We start from the raw sequence: 27,605 nt of genomic DNA on the forward strand, positions 1-27,605 counted from the left end.
CAGGACGTGGATCGGAGGAGATAGCAAGCGACCGTCCCCGGCACCTATACACAGTGCGGGGACGGCGCCTGACACTCTCCCTGATTCTCTTGATAAGTTCATGATTTACTGTATTATATAGGGTCAGGGTGGACATCTCCTTTAAAGTGGAACTCTACCCTGTGCCTCATGTCTGTACCTCCTTTGTCTACCTCAAATGTACTTATTATGTTTGTATGTTTAGCTTGTATTTTTGTGATTTTTATATATCTATATTTAATTTGTAGTTATAGAATTTGAATCTAATTGAACTTGAAGGATTCACACTTGTAATTTGTACCTGCATGATTTGTTATGCTGAAACACAAAATAAATACATATATGTTCAAAATCTACTGTATGTAAGATCAATTTTCTCTCTTCATTAAAAGTGACACTTTTTTTAATTATAAGTAAATAAATCCTATGCAGATGACTCTCCCAGAATTAGTCTCGCTTCAATTCAATGTCCTTATGCTTACATAAAACTGATCTAAATATCTGGTATGATGAAGTGAGAAATATGTTTCATGGACTGTGGTTAGAGCTGATTTTGCAATCATTTATTTACATGATGACACATAGGATGTTATGGTTTACAAGTAAGTTTGATGGAAAAAAAAATATATTTAAATAGGAACTATCACAAATTTACAAAATATTTCAAGAGAGTTACTACAGCATTAACACATTTTTACATTTTGTTAACTCAGAAATCAACAGTACGTGAAAGTAATTCACAAATTGGTGTAAGCACAGTACAACTGTCCCACGATTGTACTTTCTGGTGTCACAAAAGTCTACTTGTGGATAATGCAACTATGTTTATGGAGAGTGGTGAAATGCGTTGCTAGTACCTGCTGCATAGTTCAGATGGAAAAACAGAACATGAAATTTGGGCAGGTACAAAAGTGACTAAATATGCACAAAATGGAAGAGACGGGCAGAGATGAGAGGGAAATTATTATAAAGAATTTATTCGCAGAACAACTGGCTAGAATTATACATTGTGACAAATTGAGTCTAAAAATCATGGTATGGTAGCAGGTCCATTGTAAGCATAAAGGTCACGAATGGAAATTCTAAAGACAATTCTACCATATAGGAAAGGGTTTTAATCAAATGAATATTACAATTTATATCAAAGAAAAAAATGTAATTTCATTATAGGTATAAGAATACACTACGAGAGTGACTCATTAAGGAAAGTAAGCAAAAAAAGTAGTACATTTTCTCCTGGACAAACCATGTTACAATGCAATGGGTGCAAATTAGTTTATTATTTTGCACATAAAGAAAATACTGACTGTTTTTCCATGTAGCGCACAAATACTTGATAGCTTTATTTTTACACTGAAATGTAAAGTTGATTTAGGACATGACCTACCCCAACTATAAATCTGTCCCCACATTTTAAATTTACCTCCCCCTCCAATGCAACATGGTTTTGTTAAGGTGCAAAGTTACTCCTTTTGTGTTGCTTTACGTTCCTTAATGAATCAGACCCTACACGTCTAATGTAGTAAATATTAGATATCAGACAAAATATATAAAAACAACTGCTAGCAATACCAACTATAAAGCTATGCATATTGATCACCCACAGGGCACCACAGAATAATTGCGTTCTCATGCAAATTAGTGGGAGTAACCAAGCTGAATAATGGGTGTGGCTTAGCCGAGGGTGACGCAAGTCTCACTAGTATGATAATGAAAATGTGGAAAATGTTCATAGTTTAAAGAACATTAACTTAACAACAGGAATTGTGAACATAGTGGCACTATGAAGTTGTCAACACATACGGAATAAGAAGCAGATCCAACAGATGAAGTGAAATTGTTCCGTTAGTGACCAACCCATTATACTATAGTTTGCTACACTCAGGATATCTGATGTATAACTAGTATATCATACTGTATACAACAAGTGGTTCCCAACATATTGCACAAGCAGAAATGCTAATAAAATATTATTACCCTAGGAGAGAAATTACACCCCAAAAGTGAAAATACATATTTTTTAAAAATGTAAAATTCAAACATAATATTGTGATAAATTGCTACTTCATTCTAAATTACCCCACTTCATCAGTCTCAGCTTTTGCTGCATAACCAGGGGGTATATTTACTAAACTGTGGGTTTGAAAAAGTAGAGATGTTGCCTATAGCAACCAATCAGATTCTAGTTGTCATTTTGTAGAATGTACTAAATAAATTATAACTAGAATCTGATTGGTTGCTGTAGGCAACATCTCTACTTTTTTAATCCCGCAGTTAAATATACCCCCATGTGTGTAATAGGAGACAATTCTGTGCTGTATATACTGGCAGAAAAGACAATTCTATGATAACAGGAAGGATCTGCTCTGATATTTGGTGAGGTCACTAAGCAGAGTAGCCTCCACTGTTTTTTTTCATAGACGCTTGTTAGACAAGTCCACCCACTCGTTATAATATATAGCCAAACCCACTTTCCCCAACTAGCACGAGGGTGTTTGTGAGATACTTCCGACTGTCCTGGCTAGAGAAGGTTGTAGACTGAGCAAAAACAATTATAGACCATATGCAGGCAGTGACTGTGATCAGTGTGGGAGTGGTGTGGGTAGCAATGGGCCAGGAGAGAGTACTACAACTCAGTCTTCTAGGACTGGGGTCTTTCAACAGCTGCAAATTAAAAGGGAGAACTATGAGAAATGTATATTATAAGGAGTTCAGCTATTGCTTACAAGATGATGATGGGTGAGCAAAGAATTTCCAAAATGAAAACATTCATGAGAAGAAAGTAGATTGCAGAAAAATTTAAGAAATAAGGAACCACGTTTGTTTATGGGTACAAAGAAGAATGTAGCGTTAGAAAAGAGCACACAAGAAACGATAATAGACGTAGGGTTGAAAGCAGTGAGTTCTATGACTGATGATGACGCTGTGCTGCTTGTAGTCAGTGTTTCATCTGCTGCACAATCCCATCTACAGAGTATTTTAGTCAAACTCCTGCCCACATCCTACCAAACTCTGCCAGTAGAAGCTGCGATGTACTTCATATGCTGTACGATTATGGGTTCCTCCAGCTACACTAACCCTAAAAAGATCTTATCAATATAGTGTTCTCCCCAGAAAAGTTTGAAAGCCGGGTGGCATTAAGAAGCAGCTGGGTGCAGGCAGTTGTAATATTTTGCAATAATAATGAAAAATGTTGGAGGTTATTGCCCACACCTGCCAGGACTGGTCAGACTGGTGGTCAGTGGTCTGGATGTAGCGCTCACATACTTCTAATAGGAGAAACAATGGTTTATTATATTGTAATAGGACTCTGATGGGGTCCAAGAGCTGGGTGGCAAGTAAATACAGCCGGACAGAGCGCATGGAAAACAGGTGCTGGGGAAAACACTGCAATACAGCAGTCACATAATTTCTCCCAAATAGCCGAGTGAATCTCACAGACAGTAACCATATATCTTCACCTTGCATAATTTATCTTATTAAGCTCAGAAATCAAACAAATTATATAACAGGCCAAGAGACAAACAGGGGAATTAATTAACAAATCAAATACTCACATGAGATAATTAACATACTATTACCATGTACATGTACATCAGACCAGCAGACAGGGACAGCTGGATATATCACACAATCAGAAGTGAGACTTATTAAAGCAGTGTGACATATTATTTATTGTTGATCGCCATGGGTCTGATTCATTAAGGATCTTAAATGAAGAGGATCCTTATTTCAGTCTCCTGGACAAAACCATGTTACAATGCAAGGGGTGCAAATTAGTATTCGGTTTTGCACATAAGTTAAATACTGACTGTTTTTTCATGTAACACACAAATACTTGATAGCTTATTTGTACACTGAAATTTAAAGTTGATATTTGTGTGCTACATGAAAAAACAGTCAGTATTTAACTTTTGTGCAAAACAGAATACTAATTTGCACCCCTTGCATTGTAACATGGTTTTGTCCAGGAGACTGAAATAAGGATCCTCTTCATTTAAGATCCTTAATGAATCAGGCCCCATATCTGTTATCTTCTATCCACACATGCGCTATCCTTTTGGTCACTGGGAGATTGATAATATTTCATTTATAATAAAGTATTCAGCTTTACATATGTCAGGATTAGCGAGTGTTTTCTGTTTTATGGCTAATGTCTTAAAAATGATCGTTTTTTTTTTGTCTACCAGATCCCCAGTGGCATAGGCAGGAATTACCAAGAAAATACATTTAACTAGCCAATCCAGATCAAAAGAGTTAAATCCTGATCCCATTGCTGAGCGCCTGAGAATTCCAATCTTTAGTGATCTACTGTATAATCAGAATGCTGCATTGTGCTGGTCAGATTGCCAGCAATGCTCCCAATCACTTTACATACAAATAGCCAGCTCTGTGCTATTTTTTAAGGCACGCTATGGTAACAGACTTTAAGTACGAGTTAAAACCATACTTGCCAACTTTTCCTCGTTGGCTTCAGGGAGATCCCGGGGAAGTGGGCGTGTGGGGGTGGGGCTTGATTAATCACATCATTTTGGCCCCACCCTTTAAACAATTGTCACAATTTTGGGCAATTAAGGCAGGCAGTGGGGCTAAAATTACGCGTTATTTGGGTCATTAAGCTTTGCCCCTCCGCTTATCTATTGTGCTGGGCGAGAACCGCGAGGTTGCCCCGCTCTCCCAGGAGGTATCCCAGAAATGCTGGAGTCTCCCGGACATCCTGGGAGAGTAGGCAACTATGCATTAAAGAAAAGCAGCTAATGAATCTCTAGAGACTGAAGTTTCTTTTACATTTCTGTCTCCATTACTGAAGTCATGTTGTCTTACCTGTTAGTCTTTGATTAAATCTTGGTCTCCACGAAAATGGCCACCTCCATAGGCATCAATACATGGACATAGGACACCATTTCTGAACAGTGCCATCATGCCACAGATGGCGAAGCCAACCACGTCTTGTACTGGCTCAGCATCAGGGAGAATGCCAGACTCCTCAGGGAGTGAGGGAGATCACCCATATTTCAGGGAGAGTTGGCAAGTATTGTTAAAACCTTTAGACACAATGTACCACCATACTTTGAAACAATCGCATGTGGCTGATATGTACAATTATTATCGCTGTGACGTCAGAAAGACAGTGAGGAAAACAGGACATAAAAGAGAAACGTGTAAGGTAGACTAAATAAATGCTGACATGAAAACAAGGGCCTGGAGGGCCCTACTCATGAAAGGTGGGTAATGGGCAGAGAGACAAGACATGGGATGGTGGCTCAGAGTGTAGTTGGCAGAGTTGTGAGTGTGTACCCATGTAAGTAGTATAGCTGAAAGTAGGGTAATCTCTAAAAAAAGAGATGGATTTTCATAGAACGTTTAAAGATTTGAAGGCTGTGGGAAAGTCTGATTGGGTGTGGTAGAGAATTCCATGAATGGGGAGCAGCACGGGAGAAGTCTTGTAGGCAGATAGGAGACTACAGTAGTTGAGGCGGGAAAGGATTTGGCGTTTTAGTTGCATCTTGGGTAAGAAAAAGGTGACAGGTCTGGGAGCCAATAATATGTATATGCATTAATTATCAAGAGAACAATTGTAATTCTTTAGTGAATATTATATTCATTTGTAAGGGTAGAACTAATGTTTGTAGTGCCAATTACTGCAGTGAAGATTTCTCTGACTTTAGGTTATGAAAGCATGATGTAATTTGTGGCACAAGTGTATTAAACTATGAAGCAACAATTGTACAGTTATCCATTAAATAATGATAGTAATAACCTTAACAGGAGGTCAAGGAGAGCTTCTGTGTAAAAGTAAGAATAACCACATTAACTAAGATTAATGAATAACCATCCCCGTTTCATAGGCACCAGCACACACTTTAATTTGCTTGAATTTACATGGCACTGTAAAGGGGGCAGTGTTTAAAACAAATATGTTTTATTGTAAAAAAGTGATCTATTTTCACAGAAATATCCATCATGCTACTATCCACCAGAATTGGTTTAAAGAGGAATTACAGCCATAAAAGAATCTATATATTCAATTTACAAGACACAGCCTGCAAAATGAATAAGAATAAAAGTGACATCAGTTATAACACAAGTAGGCATGTGTCAAATAATTATATCTGTTAACAAATATAACCTAACTTAAAGCTGTACTAAAAGATTTTACTTTTGGCTTTGTAATGCAGAAGTGGAAGACAATTTTGGGCACCAACTTTAAATGGTGATAGATGGGGGCTTTGAAGATGTAAGTGGGAGATCACAAGTCGCAAACCCTTCATTGTTCATTTCGATTGGCCCCATGGAGAAGCCAAGAGCCCAGCACTTGGGGCTCCAGCTTAGAGGAGGGATATCGAACTAAAATATTTTACTAATTGGTAGTGCAGCTTTAAGAGGCCTGGATGCAGGGATGTTTAGTCTTTCCTTTATTTTCTGATTTCTTTTCTGTTATGTCTTGCTGTTTGTTTTCCTCAGATGCAAGGGTTAAAGGATCAGCAAAAATGCAAAATAAATAATGCAAAAATAAGACAGGTTGCTACTGAAAAACACCAATGTAAAACAAATCTTCACAGAGAATCTTACATTACATTACTTAAATGTATTTGTTAATATCAGCAGGACTACTTTACTGCTTGATCAGCAAAAGCAAAATGAAATATCATTGATAAAAGAAAAGAGAGATGAGAAAAGGGTGTATACACTGGGTAAAGCAGAGCTCTGGTGCAATAAGCAGCATCATTTATGGATGGAACGAGGTCACCGTTGAGAGGCAGGAGTCGCCTAGAATGCTGTATGAACTATATTTAGTGCAAATTGCAGTGGGAGCAGAAGATGTGTCTATCACAGAGATCAATGATTTTCTACGACAGTGACAGTGAAGATTTTAATGACAGTAGTTCTAGCAGTGTCCCACAACTAGCTGTATGAGACCTCAAAAAAACATATGAGCCCTTATATAGTCTTTATGACATTGGACTTCTGTGTTCACTTTTTACTAAGTGTAACGGCTCATACCCACTAGCGTTTATCACGTGCATTTCACTAGCATATTTAACAACAGTGAAAGGTTTATAAATGTAGAACCAGTGTTTCTAATGTCAACAGACCCACTTGGGGTTTTACTAATGTTGCAGTTTCATTCCCGTTTTCCGAACACATGGCGTTCTAGATTTGCGTTTACTGCAGGTAATTACACTACAGAAGCCGACAGTGATCTCCAAGCGCTAGTGACAGCGCTGAATCTCAACTTTGCACCCCATTTCCAGTATAGGATGATAGATTCATCAAACCTTGCAAAAAAAAGAAAAGTGGAGGTGTTGCCCATAGCAACCAATAAGATTCCAGTTATCTATCTGATTGGTTGCTATGGGCAACACCTCCACTTTTCCTTTTTTACTAGGTTTGATAAATCTACCCCTGATCTTCAGCACCTCAGCTGTGATGGGAAAATCAAGTCTTTTTTTTTTGAGGGGGGGGGGGGAAGCAGTACACCCTCCTGCAAAGCAGAGATCTCCCTCCTATATGAGCCTTCAGTACCCCTTTATATCATTTAATAATCTCTACCCACAAAGTTAGACACTTGATTGAATTTGGGTACAATAGTAGGCATGCATCAAATCTGAAGCCACCCGAGTTCATCTGCACAAAACCTCTGCACTTTTGTAAACTAGCCTTAGTGATTAAAAACACAATTTATTTACCCGTGACTTGACATTCCATGAGTACAGTTGTTAATATATCAATCTAATAGTTGCACCTTTAACCTCAAACCATCATCTGCTTCGGAATGATTTAAATCTTCTCAGATGAGTTTGCCGTGGTTAATTGACCACACACTGGTCTTAGTACGGAGGGATGATCAGTCATTGTTGGAGAGAGACACGGCTTGTCGTATCAGTGTGACTAAAACTGAGCTGTGTGTGGGTGCAATAGTGACACAAGGTGAGGCTGGAATTTCTGAAAAATTACAAAACACCTGGTTTCCCACTCACACTCGACAGTAACGGACAAGCCGGCTGTAGTTGTGTTGCTCAACTTTTTAATAGGCTGTCTAAAATAGAAAATAAAATCAATGAGTTTCTATGATGTCATAGAAGTTTATTAAAATAAAACTCTATTTAATCAGCCTCCCTTAAGCGCAACACAGTCACTTCCATGTTGCACAGTCCCTGCTAATTACAAGGATTCCCCAAGGATGACCGGATAGGGAGAGATGCAGAACAGCTCAACGATCTCTTCCTGGATTGGGCAACCTTGAAAGTGTTGGAAAACCAGTAATACACAAACAAGGGCATCATGGTGGAGACCAATCTTTATACCGCTAAAAAGAAAGTGAAAGCACCTTCTGTATGTATGAAGAAAAAGGTGTTGGCAATCATCATCATTTATTTATATAGCGCCACTAATTCTACAGCGCTGTACAGAGAACTAATTCACATCAGTCCCTGTCCCATTGGAGCTTACAGTCTAAATTTCCTAATATAGACACACACTCACTCACACACAGACAGACAGACAGAGAGGGAGAGACTAGGGCCAATTTTGATCGCAGCCAATTAACCTACTAGTATGTTTTTGGAGTGTGGGAGGAAACCGGAGGAAACCCGCGCAAACACGGGGAGAACATACAAACTCCACACAGATAAGGCCATGGTCGGGAATCGGACTCATGACCCCAGTACTGTGAGGCAGAAGTGCTAACCACTAGGCAATAAGACATTACTTTGAGTGGGACGCATATTATGCCACCCAGGCGCAGTTTATATAGCACATTTTTAAATACATAAATAACAGTGTAATTAAAAGATTAAAAATGCGACACATGACTTAAATAGAGTCTCTACGTCTCTACTACCAAGACAGATTTAACGATTTAACATGAGGATTCAATGCAGAATATTTTAAGTTGTGGTCCAGAAGCAAAATTACACAGGACTTTGAAGTCATGTTTTTACTGTTACAACAATGCACATTCCTATCGTGGGCATGCAAAAACCGGGACAGGTTCAGCAGACAAATAGGTATTTACACCAAAATTATTCACTGCGCTTCCAAAATATAGTTCCTAGATGACTCTTTGAAGTTTGGTCAAGTGAGAATTATTTGACATCTTTTTTCCATTTGTCATATTAAATCATGGTGAAACTGAAATATTTGCTATTTTGCTGCCCCGGGTCATATTCCTCTAGATGATAGGTAGCATAATGACAATTTCAAATGTAATGGCGACATTTAAACAGTGTTAAAAACATACAAGGATTGTATATTAATATAGATTTATAGTGTTAAGAACAGCTGGCAAAATTATTTGAAATCATTTGCAATTACAGTTTGAAGATCTCCAATAATGAAAGCTCATTTACAGCGAAGACTGTTACTTATCGAGTAAAAAGGAAAAGGCTATTCTTCCCTTTCATGTCTGCTACACAATTGTATCGACAGCCATTATGGAAAAATGTTGGTGTTGTGTTGCTAGTTTTGTGGGCAATTCACTGGGCAACTAGATGTGAAGGACATTAATCTGACAAAGTTTTGTCAGTCTATGAATACTTTAGTTTGGATAGCAGTAAAACATTTACAATCCAGGGGCCTGATTCATTAAGGATCTTAACTTGAGAAACTTCTTATTTCAGTCTCCTGGACAAAACCATGTTACAATGCAAGGGGTGCAAATTAGTTTTCTGTTTTGCACATAAGTTAAATACTGACTGTTTTTTTCATGTAGCACACAAATATCAACTTTAAATTTCAGTGTACAAATAAGCTATCAAGTATTTGTGTGCTACATGAAAAAACAGTCAGTATTTAACTTATGTGCAAAACAGAATACTAATTTGCACCCCTTGCATTGTAACATGGTTTTGTCCAGGAGACTGAAATAAGAAGTTTCTCAAGTTAAGATCCTTAATGAATCAGGCCCTAGGTGTCTATTCCCACTAATCCCCGGAATCCCGGCACATCAAGAGGCTACACCAGAACTGTGTAACACAATACATGCTGACAAACCTTTAGCAACATTCTCCGGCTTTAGATTATGCAATAGCACCCAATGCTCTGTCACAATATGTCTGGTCAATCTGACAAAGATAGTGGGATAAGCAGGTTCTCCACCAGCAGATACAAGATGTCCATCAAGCATACCTTTATATAAAACAAAGTCAATTTATCTTTTTTATCTGATATGGACATAAGTCACATTTTACAAGTACAATTCAATTCCTATATTTTAGTATTATTTATATCAATGATGGGCAACTTCAAACACTTCAAATGGGCTTCCGATTATCCTTAATCTCAGTACTAAGTTAAAACAACATATTTAATCAAAGTAAGCGACACCTATCTGTAATAACAGCAGCCATTTTAAACAAGTGTCACAAGCTATAACAAGCCACTGATTAAGACGTTGCCTATTTCTGAAGGTGCTGCAAGGGGCCAAAGATCACATTCAGTCACAAGCCCCCACCTACGTGCATCTGCCTGGGGCTTCCATGAGACCTGGTTTCTCCAGAGTTATCCTTCTGTTTTACCACCTGAGATCAACTAAACTCACAACAATTATTTTCCTGTAATGTAAACTCTTGATGATCCTAAATTACCAGGAAAGTGGGAATGGTTTCCTCTGTTTGGAATCTATTTGGAATCTAAAGGGAAGCATGTGGTGGGTTTAATGGCCTGAGCAAACTTCAGGTAACATGGGCATCCTGGTTTCCAATTTCAGAATAAGAGCCCTACATCAACCTGACATGAGTAGGTTTGAAATGCCATACAATCATCTATGGACCCCAATTCAAAGTTACAGTTCAAAATGTTGAGGCTTGCATTAAAAAAAAAAAAAATGTACGCCTTTCGAAACATACAAACCTTTGCCTTTTTTTTTTTTTTTAATTTTTAAGCCTAAATTTTAATATATGCACATATGTAGCGTTACACAGATATCTGGGGGTAAATTTATCAAGCTGCTGGTTTGAAAAAAATGAGAAGTTGCCTATAGCACCCAATCATATTCTAGCTGTCATTTTGTAGAATGTACTAAACAATGACAGCTAGAATCTGATTGGTACTGTGAATAGTGATTTATTTAACCCTCACCATCTGACTCGTAAGGGGATGATATCTTCTCTTTATGGCCTCTTAGTTGGCTCCTTTTTGCCCTGTTGACACCATCTAGAATCAGAAGAGAGAGAGACCAAGGACGTCCGCCAGAGGCAGAGAGTGACATCAGACTGAAATAGCAAAAACTCCATCTCCACAAAGGTACAGGAAACAGCTTACAAAATATCTTATGGATGGTACTATACCCCCAACAGGCTGAGTAAGACGTTTCCTGACGTTTCCCTTGCTGCTGGAGGAACTGTGGTCACGGGTACACTCCTCCACATTTGGTGGTCCTGTCCAGTAATTGCCCCTTATTGGGACACAGTACTCAGCCTCCTAAACAATATGTTGGAAGCTCAAAGGCTGTATTTCTCTATTTTTCCTGGGTGGTAGAGCAGATTTAAGGTCAAGTGCAATTATTATAAAACTTAATAGATACGGTTTAATACACTATAGTTATAAAATAGCATAAATATATATAAAAAAACAAAAATCACACAAACCTTAAGCCATTTAAGAACACATCATTTATATAATAGTTATTGTTACTTTCGGGATGACGTTCGTTCCTGGTTTATAGTATGTAGTCAGACAATAACAATGCATTGTGACAACTATCTGATGCCAGAATGTTTTAAAAATGAGGATGGTTGCTATATACTATTTGGGTGTGGTAAGTCCAGTAAAAGTTTTGTTTAATGACTTTTATTAATGTGAACTTGGCATCCTGAAGGCAACCTGGTGAGGATAGTGTCTAGTTTACTGCGTATAAGAAATATCTTTATAATTACTTAAAGCAGCAAACAAATTAAAAATTCAGGTGTGCTTTTCTTAACATAAATCTCTGTGGCAGGCTGTAAGAAGAATGTTGGTAGCTACCATTTTCTATTGTTTCTTTTCTTCAGGCTGCTATTAATGATTTATGATTCTGGACTACCATGGCAACCACAGTCCCATTGCCCAAGATGTAATGAGCAGAGAGGTTTTGGAAAGCTCTTCTGAGCTCTGTCTGCACTGTGACAGCTTTCTTCTCCACTCTCTGCGATCATATGACATGCTGAGAGCTGTGAGCCTGTGTCTGTGTATTAGACTGACTTTATTTGCCCTCCAAGTAGATTTTGAAAAGGAATTTATGATTTGTAGAAGAACAGACAGGAGAAATGACTATCAGATGCATGCTTAAAAGGCACTTAACTTGCTATTTAAAGAAAGAAAATCTATTTGGGTTGCTGCTTTAAACAATGAGTTACCACCTTGTTACAAGTATTTAAATTAAACCAGAAACAAAACCAAAATTGAAATGAGACTGAAGTAAGCTGCACATGACAATAAAATCAGAACTTGCAAAGTAATTTTGCAAAAACATGTAGTCAGAACAATGCATTATCTGAAATGATTACTGTGCACAATAATCATTTCATAAAGTTATATATAAAGGTACTTTTTACCATAACTCATGCAGGATTTTTCTTTATCTATTTTTGAATTTCTGCCCTGTATTACTAAGTATATATTCGATAATGGCTAATTAACCATTTCAGAGGTTTGAAGGCATCACCTCCTCCACTGAGAATAGCTTGGTCCAATGGGATTCGACAACTGTATGTGATTCCTGTCATTTTTGATGACCCCTGCAATTTGGGGGGAAACCACAGAAGAAGCTGGCATAAAAAAAGCTTTGGCTGTATCCATACCAGGCAAGAGTTTAGATTTCCATTTATCTAAAAGGGGCAGGTCCTGTCAAAAAAATGGTCATAGCTGACTATATCATCGTCGCTTATTTATATAGCGCCAGCAGATTCCGTAGCGCTTTACAATTGGGAACAAACAGTAATAAAACAATACCGGGTAATACATACATACGTAGAGGTAAGAAGGCCCTGCTAGTAAGCTTACAATATATAGAAGCTGTTTGGAGCAAAGATTCTTTATCTTACATCACTCTAAAGTAGAACGAGTGATGGTCATGGTAGAAGCCTGAACCTGTGCGACTGCCCTGTAGTTTGTTTATTAGGAAAAACAAATAATAGGAAAATTAGGGAATTTAGGGACATGTACTCATCACTTGGTTAATGCATGTGCAGAAATATTGATTTGTATATTAAACGTGATGACAACACAGACTCACGCTTTCTGAACATAGGATGCTGCACAAGTGTTCGGAATATTTCAGCGTGTACTAACACCACATTCACCATACAGAAGAACGGTCATTATTTTATCAGCTTCCAAGATGCATTTGCCAACCAATGAAGGCGGTGCAAAGCAACACAGAGTGCATGTATGATTAAATTACTGTGTGCACGTAGCTCAAAGACCAGTCCAAGGTTCAGAAAAGGTTCTGCATTATTCAGCCCAATGAGATGCTCATTCCTGTGGCGTATTCATGTCTTTTTTATTATATACATTGAACGCTGCAGCAAAACTATGTTAAAGAAGTGATTCCTCTCCCAGATGTCCCTCAATAATGTCCTGTTGTCCAGAGAAGGAGTCAGAACAGAGCAAAGATATTAATCATTATCATGCCTGCTGCCGCATCGCTTCCTCCTCTCCTGCCTGTGCCGAAATCCGCTGTTACCTCCGAGGTTAGTTGCGTTATATGCAATATTTCAATATTACATATAGCTCCGCTCTGCTCCAAAAAATGAGCACTAGGGCTCTATATCCATTTCAGGGTATATGCAATATCCATTTTGGGACAGGTGATACAGTATTTTATGTACATATCTCTGAGAATATAAAATATAGGTCACTTAAACATATAAAAGTCTCACGGTATATGAAATTTGCAAAGAAGACAGAGTATACATGCAAGAGTCTCAGGATATATACCACAACAATGTATAACCAAAGTTCAGACTACCACACTGAAGAATGATATTTTCAGCAGTTTTAAACTTCAATTCCACAACAATTCAACATTCACCAGTTGCAAAGTAAAAGGTTTTATTTCATAACATGATGCAAAGCACGCAAATGAGATGTGATGTAAGCTTTCAATTTCAAAATTGTGCAGAATGACAGAATGAGTGATAATTTGATTTTAAATAAGCCACAAATTTTAAAGGCTTTCTTTTTCCAAATGAATTGTGCACTTTTTTTCCTCAATAATTTTTTTTTTTTTTCAAAAAATAGATATTTCACTCACCCCAAAAAAATAATGCCTTGAAGAAAAATATATTATCTGAAAATTAAAAATGTACAAACCTCCTTCAAACAACAAATGTCTATAATAAAAATTAAATATGTTTTTTTAAGATTCATTCATTAAGAGAAAAAGAGTTGCAACATGAGGTGAAGTATATTTAAATAAATGCTTTTTACTGTCAAAATAAATAAAGCGCTTTTTGCACTTAACCAATTCTGTCCATTTGTCGGGGGAACTGTTATGAAACTGAATAGAACAGATTTATTACATAAAAATAATATATATTTTTTTCATTGGGTTATTGTTACCCAATTGTAAAGCGCTACGGAATTTGCTGGCGCTATATAAATAAATGTTGATGATGATGATGATGATGATGAACATCACACAAAAAAAGGAGACTATAAACCTCCATATTCGGTTCACACCGAGAACATATTTTAAGAAATCTCACCAGCAAGCTACTGGCGTCACATTTGATAAAATCTAACACAGACATCTGCCTAGTTACAAGTTCCATAAACAGCAATATAGGGTTTATCACAAAGTCTGATTTTATATGTGATTAATAATAGACAAAAAAAAATATTATTTTGCCATAATAAATATATTATTTATTTAAGGATAGTTCCCTTTTAAGAAAAAGTCCTCCCACTCGTATCACATGACTCATGTTGAAAGGTTTCCATGAAGAATTGCAGAACTGTCAGTTCAGACAAACACACCTAGATGTGAAGATTACATCATATAAGTAACTAGTTTGGAAATAAGAAACGACGCAGCCGTAGAAATGAAGTTTGTGGAATTCAACTTTAGAATTCACGATCATCCTGAAGCAGATTGATGTAGATTGTAAGCTTGTGAGCAGGGTTCTCTTACCTCTCTGTCTGTATGTATTACCCAGTATTGTCTTATTAATGTTTGTTCCCAATTGTAAAGCGCTACGGAATTTGCTGGCGTTATACAAATAAATGTTGATGATGATGAAGATTATGCTTCAGACAATTAAGTTATTTAATGTAATTTCTTCAGTGTTTTACTCACGAAAAGAAACACATAAAGAAGCGTTCATTCATTTTAATGACGCGGAGCACACGGGCGTAATTCCCCCCATCTTTAATTCTTCGGTTACATTTTTTAAATGTGGCACACGCATTTATATTTTCCTGGTAATGCTGCCTTTTGTTTCATCATTTCTTTCCTACAGCAAGAAAGAAAAGGCTAAAGTGCGTCATTTATGCGTTTGTTTTATTTTGACTGCCTTTTATTTGACTGATCCAAAAGGATTCTGGGATAAAAATCAAAAGTGCAATATTAAAACGGAGAAAATAAACAAGACAAAACGTAAGAAGGTTCTACAAGTAACTCAAAGAAGTTTGTATACGCAGCAGCAAAAATAAACAAAATAAATTACAAAAACAGCGACTTTTTTAAAGTCGTTTATGTACCGAATCCCATACAACGGATGGAATTGCCGTTGACGGTATGGGGTATCATGTTTGCGATCAGGCTGAACTAGTCATAAGATCACAATAGTTACCTTTCTAGGAAAACACACAGATCAGGTCAAAGTACATTATAAAGCAGCATTCCCGAACAGAGTTCTAAGATACATGGCAATATGTTTTATTATCTACTCTCCCTCCCTTTACCAATATGACTATAATGTTGTTGGGGTTTTTTGTGCTCAAATTTAATAGCTGTACCTTTTACAGTAAATGATACTATTATTTGAGAGCTGCAGGTAAGAGGATATTTGGCGTTATATAATTTATATGGGTTTAGTTTTTGGGGTTTTTTTAATAGTGAGAACTAAATATCAGCCAATACAAATAATTAATATTAATAATAAACAGGACCAAGAAGAAAATCTTCAAAAAGCCAAAATAATTATTCTGTATATTTTAAAGTGTTAATACATATCTGAAATTTGCAGGCACCCATGTTTAAATTCTTTAAGGAGCGTTCCAATACGCAGTATGATCAGCTTGAATGAAGCTTAGAATCGGAATTATTGAACCCTGTAGGAAACACACCCACAGTACAAACAATTATGTGTATGCTGTGTGGACCATGGATGCATTATGCATATTTTTTGTTATGTCCAGCGTTCACTATAAATGCTTATGTGTACTCTGATTGTTTCTCTAGAGGGATCAATGATCCTTTTTCTGGCGTGAATTAATGCAGCAATTACCATACACTTGAATACATTTTGAAGCAACAGACTCTATCTAAACTGCTAAAAAGAAGTATCAAGCCCAAAATACATACAAATCTAAGAAATATAAGCAGGGGCATAACTAGAAATGTATGGGACCCATTGCAACATTTTGATGGGGCCCTCTACACACCATTGAAAAACAACTGGTAAAGCTAGTGTCATACAGGCACTTTTTTAAACGCTGCGTTTTTCCAGCCAGAAAGACACAGTATACTGGAGTTGTAGCATAAATGCTGTTTCCCTACGACAAAAGGGCACATCCATGTTTTTAAAATTAATGTGCACCTGTGACAGGGAAACAGTGTCTCCCATTAAATGTAATATGACAGTTCTACAGCTTTTTCCAAATCGGAATGACAATGATTTGTGGCAGAAAAAAAAAAATTGTTCAAAAGATTGCAATGACTAAGCCACGATCTGTTATGTGCAAATTCTGTTTTTAACAAGGATCCTTTATTTAACTTTCCGCCCATAAAAAAAACACTTTTAAAAGGCGTAAAAAACTGACAGAGATGAACAAATTGTGACAAGTAAATCAGTGTAAATTACCAATAGTAAACCCATTTTAACTCTTATTATATCATCAGTACACGAATATTCCTCCTCAAGTACAATGGAATAACTAAATGGTTTCCACTATAATCCTCTTTTTGGGCCTGTGTTGCGTTAAGGGACAAAGATCCAGGGACAGAATCTGGTGGATTACAGGATAAGTGTGCCAAAGCGGGACATTTCTAGAACGACTGAAATGCTTATGTATTGTTTTCCGTGACCTTGAGAGAAAAGACTTTTACGATATATTTCTATTGCCAGTTGCTGCTGGTCAAAGGTTATAACTAGAGAATTAGTCACATACTGACATATTTTCTTAACATGAACAAGGAGCCTCTTACTAGGCCTATACAGGGTTTCTTATTTCTAGAACTATTGTATCCATTATGATTAGCACAGAAATTTAAAACTGCAAATATTGTACTGGCTAAAAATAATTGTCAATTTATCGTGTACCGACCCGTAAAAAAATTAAATAAAACCAGTGTAAAATCCTGTACTCCCACACCGTTCAAATATTTACATGATGGGGGCTGCACATCCTAGACCGAGTACTAATAAATAAAATGGTTGTCAAATATGGTCAGAGACGAAAAATATAGGCCTTAGGTCAAAAGTTGCACCGCCCTGCTGTAATCAATGTAAAATCAAATGAATAACATATTCAACATAATCATTTCTGTTGTCTAAAATTCCAATTAATACAGAAAGTTAAGTTTCATAACCAGCTGTCAAAATGATCACCCAGTTCACTGCATTAATTTCCTACCAACGTTTAAAAAATGCTTAAGTGCATCTGACACGAATGGTGTCATCTACACAGCAGGTCAACAATGGAAAATTACTGATGAAGAAATATTGCTTCAGAACCTCTTGTGTGACGGTTCTGGACTTGCATTAAAACGTGCAAAATTGAGGATGCCCAAAAGATGACGCAGAATAAGTAAGCTCTGCAGGCGTGGAAATTCTGCAAAGGACATTTATACTAACATACAGCACTTGCATTTACATTCCAAAAATATAAAGACCAAAGCAAAAAAAAAGTATAACATCAATGGAAAATAAAACTAGTATTGTGGGATATAATTGTTTTAATTAACTGTGATTAGATAGATAGATAGATAGATAGATAGATATGGAATAAGTAAATATATAGATCTATATATTGATATGAGATAGATAGATAGATAGATAGATAGATAGATACAAAGATAGATAGATAGATAGATACAAAGATAGATAGATAGATAGATATATACAAAGATAGATAGATAATCACAGTTAATTGGAAGAATTACTGAAAACCATCTTGTCACCACTAGTTTCTACAACTCAGTTAAAGTGAAAGTCCCAGTACACCGACATGTAAACCAGTTAAAATTGTCCCCACCCCCCACCCTGTCAAAAAAAGCTGCCAGTGAACGTAAGAGATGGAGGCAGGAGTCTCTGCCCTGCTCCTATTTCCATATGTCACTTTTGACAGCAACGTGGACTTGTGTGAAGTCTCCCAAGTCAGCCAGCCCAGTTATTGCAAATGATCCCTGCACCCTAACGTCAGATCCCACATGGATCCAGGCCAACAGCAATATCCCCACTCACAGCTCAGCCATGAAAGATGACACCTGAGTACCCCCACCCTCTGCCCCTGGTGCAGCCTGCAACAAGTGCCCCGGTCAGTCACTGCAGCCCTTAGGATAAACCCCATCAAGCTGCACCAACCAATGCATCCCCCACTCCCCCACTGAATGCATTGCAAAATAGACAAGGGTGTGCATGCTGCAAATGAAATAAATTAATTGCAATTTAACAAGTATAAAAAAAAAATCAGAATCTACCTTCTTTTTTTTTTTCTTCGCCTTTTAAACTTAAATGCCAACTGGAGCTTTTTTTCATGGGGTGCAACAGTTTAAAAGAAGGTGTCCGTATTGTAGTATATTCCACTGAGCTGGTATTTCAGCTGCAGAAAAAGGGGACTGCTGTGTATTTTGGCCATGCAGATCTCTCCCTTCTGCCAAAGCAATCTCGAAACCAAAGCTAGTTCCTGAAGTTTGATGTAAGGAGCCCAGTAATTGGTGTGTGCATGGTCTGCTCTTCATTGGTTACTGTACTCAGCCCCAGGATTGGCCTGGGCTGCCTCACAAGCCCTCTGTGCAGTTGCTGTCTGTCTGTGTATTGCTAGTTTGTGTTTTTTTTTTCATCCTGTCAGTTTGTGATAATGATTGGTTAATTGCATTATCTCTCATGTCATTTCTTTTTTTATCTGCTTCGAAACTGCAATGTGGGTGGTGTTCATTCAACCAGGAAGCAAAAAATACAAACAGAAAACTCTTTTACATGTCACATTAAACCTGTGAAGAAGGTGTTGCAGCTTTCATGAAATGAATATTAAATAAACATTTTGTCAAGTGTTGTGTTAGGTTACTGATGAGGGGTTAAGTGCTCAGGGATAGTTTCCAACTGCTCCTAATTTCCAGGCACAGTCTAGATTTGTCCCTTTAAATTTGTGTCCCTGCAAATGACCTTATTTTTCCCAAATGAAATGTTAAAATTGCACTTATTGTTCTAGCTACATACAATTCTTACCATCTGCTCTTAGGGGCCTATTTATGAAAGTAAAAAGTGTGTTCAATCCCCGAAAACGGATTAACCTCAAAATTCTTATTTACTATCACTGCAGCAGATATTTACTATCCAAAGCTCTGCTGCTTTGCATATCTCTTTATTTTACTGAGCAGTCCCCATAACTGTGTATGGGCCCTGCTCAGTATCGCTATTTACTAAAGTTTGCTAAAAAAAAATTATCATTTTTTAGCATGTTAATTGGGCATAATTAACAAATTGTGATAGTGCACTATCGTGCACTCACCGTAAACTACATGTCCCTCTTTGTGTCCTGCATATTTAAGAAGGGTGCATCACAGCAGATATCTTGGATATCTGCTGCTTTGCATTCCTTTTAGTTTTTGGGAGCAGTCACCATTCTACAGTATGGTGACTGCTCCTGGCCACAATCTAGCAAGTTCCGAAAAAAAGTTTTTTCCAGTAAGCTGGCATACATTATCATAATTGAAGGATTTCAGTGCTGTCAGCTCTGCTCCAAAGAGCAGAACTGGACAGCGCATGTGTGGAGGGATCACATGATCCCTCCCTGTCACTTACCGCTCTCTCTGTAACTGTACAGTGCAGAGATGTTTGTGCGCGTGCCCGAGGTTTTCAGTCGGCGCATGCGCGCTGGAGTGAGAAGAGGATCCCCGTGGATCGCATACTTGTTCGGAAGTGAAGAGGCAGTGGTCAGTATGTTTTTCACTTCACAGGAACAGCAGTTTTTCGGAACCAGTTTGTAATGTATACTCCGAGGTGTCTGTCTGCATTGTGAGCGCTCACTAGACAGGTGCAAGGTAGTTACCCTGGAGAGCGTAGCGCAACATGCAAGTTGACTATGTGAATGCCCTCATATAGGGTGTGCTGTAGTCCTTGGGCATAGTGCATGCCCTGATTGGTTGGGGCACGGTGGGCTAAGGCCTTGGGAACTGTACACTGTAGCATTTTGTCCTGGAGATGCAGCGTTCTGGCACTACAGCCCCTGGCATATTCAACTGGTGAACATACTTCCTGACAGTGGCCTGCTGCAGACAGGCACAAAGCGTGGTCAGACTTGGTCACACCACTTTGGGTGCTTTCCCACATGGACATCACTAGCACTTCAGATGTGCTAGGCCACCCTAAACCCCCTCAGCTCCCCATGAAAACCTTGGATTGTCACATGCACCAACCTCCCAACTTCCTGGCACGTGTGTCACATGTGCCAACTGATGGGACGGCACGACAGTCTCCTCTAATCAGGATATTTTGGGAGATATGGGTTCATATTGTTAGCCAGCTAAATATGTCTCCAACTGTGGGTTGTGACCCCACAGACCAATAACAAGATCTCTGCTATATAGAGTACATGTATAAAGTATATGTACTAATAATGACTTACTCTTTAACCCTTCAAGATCAGGCACAGACTTTTTTTCATGGTTATGCCCTGCGTCACGTTAATAGAGGATTACTTTTTAATTTTTTGTTCTACTCAAGCTAAAAAAAAAATTATGGACATATATGGATCTCTTTTGGTAATACATGGGAATATATAGATTTTTATTTTATGTTATATTTGTCTGCTTTTCAAACCTCACTTCTGGGTATTTGCAGAAAAAGGGGCTGGGATTTGTGTCATCTAGTTGGCGAGGCCACGTGCATTATGCCGCAATTTGTGTCATCATTACACGCCACGCCTACCTTGCAGGCAGGTAAGTGCTCCTCCTGGAGAACTGCCTGCTCTCTCTGCAGTTTAGGAGGTCTCACGCTAATCCGAGACCTTCCTGATATTCTAGGCAACTATTTTTTACCTCCACATACTTCATACCTTCCAATTTGGAAATTTGGGACGTATGTCTCATTCACTGCTTCTCTGCACGGCCGTCAGTGGTGAACAGGTGCAGCATAGTGGCTAAGTGGTTAGCACTTCTGCCTCACAGCACTGGGGTCATGAGTTCAATTCCCGACCATGGTCTTATCTGTGAGGAGTGTGTATGTTCTCCCCGTGTTTGCGTGGGTTTCCTCTGGGTGCTCCGGTTTCCTCCCACACTCCAAAAACATACTGGTAGGTTAATTGGCTGCTATTAAATTGACCCTAGTCTGTGTATCTGTCCGTGTGTTTGTGTTAGGGAATTTAGACTGTAAGCTCCAATGGGGCAGGGACTGATGTGAATGAGTTCTCTGTACAGCGCTGCGGAATTAGTGGCGCTATATAAATAAATGGTGATGATGATGATGAAGAAGTTTGAAGGGGAGGGGATGAGAGTACATTGCAGGCTAGCACTTCAAAAGCGCTAGGCATGGCCCCCCGGAATGCCAGCTACCCAAATGTTGGGTGGTATGCATACTTGCCAACATTTCCAGGGACACTTTGCTGTGAAGCAAATACAATTAAGCACACCAAACATGGTGCATTCAAGAACTACAACCCTCTCAGAGACTCCATAAGGTCTCTTCTAATTATAGTACTAATAAATGTAATGCAAACTATGTCTACTAGTAACTACTTCAGCAGTGACTATTATATCCATATCAGAATGGATATGATAATAAGACCTTTCATGGGACGCCAAGCTGAAGCAAGGACTCAAGTTTGCTGACCCGGAGAAAGAGATTTCCTTTTACAATGTGTAATCACCTCGCTGTCCCTCTGCCGCTATTTTAATAGATTGTGAGAACATGAGCCAAGCAAAATGTTCCTGGCCTCATCGCTGCACCTAACAGTTGTCAACGATATCTTTGTTTGGGAGATGGGGGAGTGTAATCTCATCAACTCTAATATAATGTTTAAAAACATAAATCTGTGTGTTGGCGCCAGCAGATGTGATGTTTCTAAACATAATTTTGTGTGAAGGGGTTAAATGGTGTAGCATTTATAAATATCACAAATGTCTTGTCTTAAACATTTGCTTACATAACAGCCAGAACCCCAGGCATTCAAGGTCGTGAAAATAGGAAAATGACAGTAAACTTCATAAATTTGTCCTATTTTCACACAGTTATTTATGTGTTGGAACTATGACTACACATTTATGTTTGAAAGGATACTGACTATTTATTAGAGCACATTCCCATCTGAAAAATTTGAACAATTTATGCCATTCAACCAATCTTTCCAAGTCATTTCCCAATTCACCCATACCATGCCCATTTGAATGCCCCCCAGGCATGGTAGGCCGCATTTCACAGTAAGCACACTCCTTTGGTAATTGAAGACCATTCCAGTTTTGGTCACCAAAAATTAGGACTTTCAGCCCTGGTAAAAGCAGTTGCAATCACTATCAGAAAGGTAACTTAATGAATAATGGAACAATTAATAAATGTCTACCTGGAAGTGACAGTACACAGATGTAAGAGATATGGCAGGGGAAGGGTTAGTCAAACAAGCATACTAAGGCCTGAGGTCATCTGAATCCATCAATGTGTTCTGCTGCCCCTGCTGAAAAGTGACTGTACCTGAACCTTAGCCTAAGCTATCATTAGTTCATAGTGCTCGGCTTCCACTACTGCAAAGAAATCTAGCAGCCTGGATCTGAGGGGCTCAGTCTGAGAGAAGCTCTGGTTACTGAACGATGAAGTAAACAGAAGTAGAGGAGTTGAGCAAATTATTTACTGTATACTGCCTACCAGAAAGGGGGCTGCACTTTATACTAGCTACCAGAAAAGGACAATTAGGACAAGTTAGTAAATATCCTGATTCACTCGAAACTACACCTCTATCTGCCCATGCCATGCCAAATTTCTATGACCTCCAAATATCTTGACTGTTGAGCAGCATGACGCACTGTATACTGGGCTTAAGAAAGAAGTCGATGTTCTATACTGGTCTTCAAGAAAGCTCTAAAAGAGAACATTGGATTACACTGGGGGGCTGGCTGATGAGTAGTTCTGGGTTTCAAGAGGTCTGAAGAGCAGACAGATAGGGACTGATGTCCTGCAAGTCATTGATGCCAAATCGAATAGTTTAAGAGCAGTATAAAGAATAACCAAGCTGAGCAAAGGCAACTGAAAGTTATAGTCTGTCTGAAAAAAAAAGCCTGAAAGTTAATCAGAGTCAAACAGTGAGACAGATCATATCCAGGGACGATAGGACATAGCTAATAATAGGGCAGTTAGCAAACCACACTTGTATGTTTATAAAGGGCCAAAGTGGAAGAAGATGGCTTCCAGGTAAAAATGTGTGAGCCATTTTAGTTGAGGACAGATGACTTTGTGGCAGGAATCTTGTATTTAGATGCAGGACTCAGTATTCAACTTTCACTTCGGAGCATGGTGAGCACAGCTGTTGCAATCAGGTGATCGCTGACTTCACAGAGGTGGGGAGTTGAACTTCCAAACAGTATATAAACCTGCTCTGTTTGTCATTCCCTGCCAGAGTTACAGCTTTGCTGTCCTGAGCTCCAGAGCGTGTTATCCTTTCTTCAGGCCATTTTCAGTGGAATAGCTATTGCACCAAGTCTCCTCAGTTTTGGGAATCCAGAATTGTTTGTATATCGAGTTCAAAGTGTGGACAAAACACAGGAGGAGCTGGTGGTTTAGGAACTCTAGGCCTGAAACTATTTATGCAAAAGTGTCTCAATGTTGATTGTTACTTTGTTCTTGGAAATTATTTCATTTTCTTTACTGCAGTACCCTCATGTTAAACTTCATCAATAACAATCAGGAGCAACTGTAAAAATGCATTTTATATACTAAACATTAGTAATAGCATGATAAATATATTACATGGGTTTTTACAATGGTTTTTCATTAGTGACAGTCATTGAATACTTTTTTTTTTCTGTGCGTTCTGATGGTACTTTATATTCCACATATGTACTTCTGTATTGACGACAAAGGGCTTCATCATTCCACAGGGACAGAATTGCCCAATGCCAGAATTCGGAGGAGTAATCACAGCAGGACACTTTCCATGACAGTGAGCGCAAAGAGCAACTACATTTTTATCTGGATCCTCATACAGTAAAGGCATGGTCTGAAAAAAGCCTAGAGCTCTGTAGACCTGATGGTCTACCAGGGGTAAGGACAGGACAAATGCAATACAGACCAACTCAGTAGGATCAAAATGTGAAAATACTGCCATTTAGCTGCATGGTGGCTAAGTGGTTAGCACTTCTGCCTCACAGCGCTGGGGTCATGAGTTTAATTCTCGACCATGGCCTTATCTGTGAGGAGTTTGTATGTTCTCCTTGTGTTTGAGTGGGTTTCCTCCGCGTGCTCCGGTTTCTTCCCACACTCCAAAAACATACTAGTAGGTTAATTGGCTGCTATAAAAAATTGACCCTAGTCTCTCTCTGTCTGTCTGTGTGTATGTTAGGGAATTTAGACTGTAAGCTCCAATGGGGCAGGGACTGATGTGAATGAGTTCTCTGTACAGCGCTGCGGAATCAGTGACACTATGTAAATAAATGGTGATGATGATGATGATAAAGGCACAGACATGGAATGCCTGAATGACAGGAACAGCTTCTGTCTGAGGCTTTGGAAGAGGAGCATGTGGGATAGCCTGATCGACTTGTTCATGTACTAGTCGACCGGCGGTCAAATAACTATTGAGCCAGTCAAATATGGAGTGAAACTTAGTCCATGAGAGTTTGAAATCCAGCGTCCATGCTGGCACTGTTACAATATTGTGAATTACTCTTGGAAACAGCTCCATGTCAGACCACTGTACCTGGATTAGCCCTAAAACCTGTCCATCCAGGTCCTCCTTCAGTGGCATCATGGTTAAGCCCTGAAAGTACTTGGCGAACTCAAGTTTTCCTCCGTCCACCACTGACATTGCAGGTGACAAGCTCCTGTTGGAAATTCCGCGTAAGAGGTGGGTATAGAACAGTGGTGGGCAACAGGACCCCCACCTGACTGCTCCCGATCAGTGCAGGGAGGTCATACCCATAGGACAAGGGAGTACACTGTGTTCTGTGGCCTCTTTGAAGGCTGGGGGTCCTCCATCTGATTCACGTTGGCCCTCACTGATCTTGAAACTCTATATAAAGTAGACCACTTACCTGACCTGATCCTGCCCTTCCTGTTACTCACTTCTGGTACCAGCTTTGGTCTGTCTGAATACGATTCTGACTCTTGAACCGAAACCTGAGCCTGTAGTTCCTCTGCAATTAACAGTATTACAACTATCAAAATTCTTCCAGAACATAATTTCTTATAAACATCCAGTTTCTCTGACAATAGCAACCAGAGATTTGTCATCTGCATTGAAAAGCCACCATAAATTTGGGTATTTCCAGTATAAAGTCACCAGAGAGCTGGGATTGGCATTATAAAGTAGGTAGATATTTGGAGATCTTAATTACAAAGACCAGAGATTTAGGGGTCTACCTTCTCAATGTGACTTACAAAGCATCCTAGAAGAAAAAGGAAAAAAAAAGAAAGAAGAAAAAAATAAATATAAGTGTGCTGATAACATTGATAATTGTTTCTGTAAGTAATTATGTAGTGGCCAAAAGGATTGTGCTTCATTAGATGCATGATCTTAAGTGTTGAAAACAGAGAATATGCCTCAATAGTTAAGATGGTTAAGTCATGTTTTCACTCATGAGATTACTGCAATTTCCAAATACTCTCCAGGTGCGTACCTGATTTCTAAATAAACATGACTTTGGTCATTTTCACTTCATAGAATCCTCTGTATTTTGATGTCTTCCATAATTGCATGGTGTCAGAGCGGTTTGTAGTTGCCGGAGGAAAGAGGGGGAAGAAGAGCTGAACCGTTCCTGGGTGTTGCCCTGACACCACAAAAGAGGACCTTTTAAAATACCTATTTCGGGTTTTGCATCTCGGGGTTGACCTGCAATTCCCTCTTAATGACAGAGTTAACTACATCTTACCTTTGTTTGTCCAAATTAACATTGTAAGAATATAAGAATTTATGGATTCTAGCAATAGGAGGTTAGTGGCGGTACTTGTACTGCAGTTATCCATGGTACATAGAGCTAGTGTCCAAAATTGTATTTAAAGAGCCCTGTTTCAAACATGAAGAGTTTTATGTAGTTGGCTCAATCACAGTATATCATTTTTATGTTTTTTTTTATTACAATTTTAGGTTCAGTTATAATGAAAAGTTTTTTATGAGTACATTTTTTTTAAAGAATAAAATAATGAACATATATCATGGGATGACATAATTTCTTAGCCTAGCTATTTATATGGGGATCTATTTTTTCTTTCTTCTTAGTCTTTTCAATACTTTGGATTTCAGTATCATCTCTATGCGGATGATACACAAATTTATTTATCCTCTCCTGATCTCTCACCATCTGTGTCTCATGTTACTGACTGTCTTTCTGCCATTTCATTTTGGATGTCCTCTCGCCAACTCAAACTCAATCTTTTCAAAAATAGAATTAATAATATTCCCACACAACAATAGAAGTTTCCTGCCTGACATTTCTATCTCTGTTGACAACATGACCATAAATCCCAACCCGTAAGCTTGCTGCCTAGGTGTAATCCTTGACTCGCAACTATCCTTTGTTCCTAATATCAACTCTATATATACATCATGCTGCATACATCTAAAAAAACTATTTCCAGAATACGTAGATATCTCACACAAGACACTGCAAAAACTTTAATTCATGCACTCATCATCTCCCGCATCGACTATGGTAACTCCCTCCTTACTGGTCTTCCCAAAATCAGACTTGAGCCCCTACAATATATTTTGCACACAGCGGCTACATTGATTTTCCTTGTAAATTGTTTTTCGTCTGCTGAGTCACTCTGTCAGTCCCGACATTGGTTGCCTGTTTTTCAACGAATCCAATCTAAAATTCTTCTACTAACATACAAGGCCATCAACAAAATTGCACCAACATACATCTCCTCAGTCGTCTCAAAATATCTCTCAACTCGACACCTCCGTTCTGCACAAGATCTGTGTCTCTCTTCCACTCTCATCACTTCCACTCATTCTCGGGTACAGGACTTTTTTTTCGGGCAGCGTCCACTTTATGGAATTCCCTCCCTCGCACC

At 38.5% G+C, this 27,605-nt stretch overlaps 1 protein-coding gene across 5 annotated transcripts in view; it reads right to left on the bottom strand.

The window, feature by feature from the left end:
- The window catches only part of TRERF1 (transcriptional regulating factor 1), a 112,446-nt gene extending 93,394 nt beyond the window's left edge, over nt 1-19,052 (bottom strand). For 2 of the 5 annotated variants that reach the window (XM_075204180.1, XM_075204179.1), the window contains exon 1: nt 11,101-11,590. The gene's annotated coding sequence lies outside the window, so the exon portion shown is untranslated. Of the gene's footprint in view, nt 1-11,100; nt 11,592-18,865 lie in introns of those variants that run through there. The other 3 variants (XM_075204181.1, XM_075204183.1, XM_075204182.1) reach the window with 3 other exon arrangements.
- Nucleotides 19,053-27,605: the final 8,553 nt, after the last annotated feature.

Source organism: Mixophyes fleayi, chromosome 3, assembly GCF_038048845.1.
Source record: "Mixophyes fleayi isolate aMixFle1 chromosome 3, aMixFle1.hap1, whole genome shotgun sequence".
NCBI classification, from domain to species: Eukaryota; Metazoa; Chordata; class Amphibia; order Anura; family Limnodynastidae; genus Mixophyes; species Mixophyes fleayi.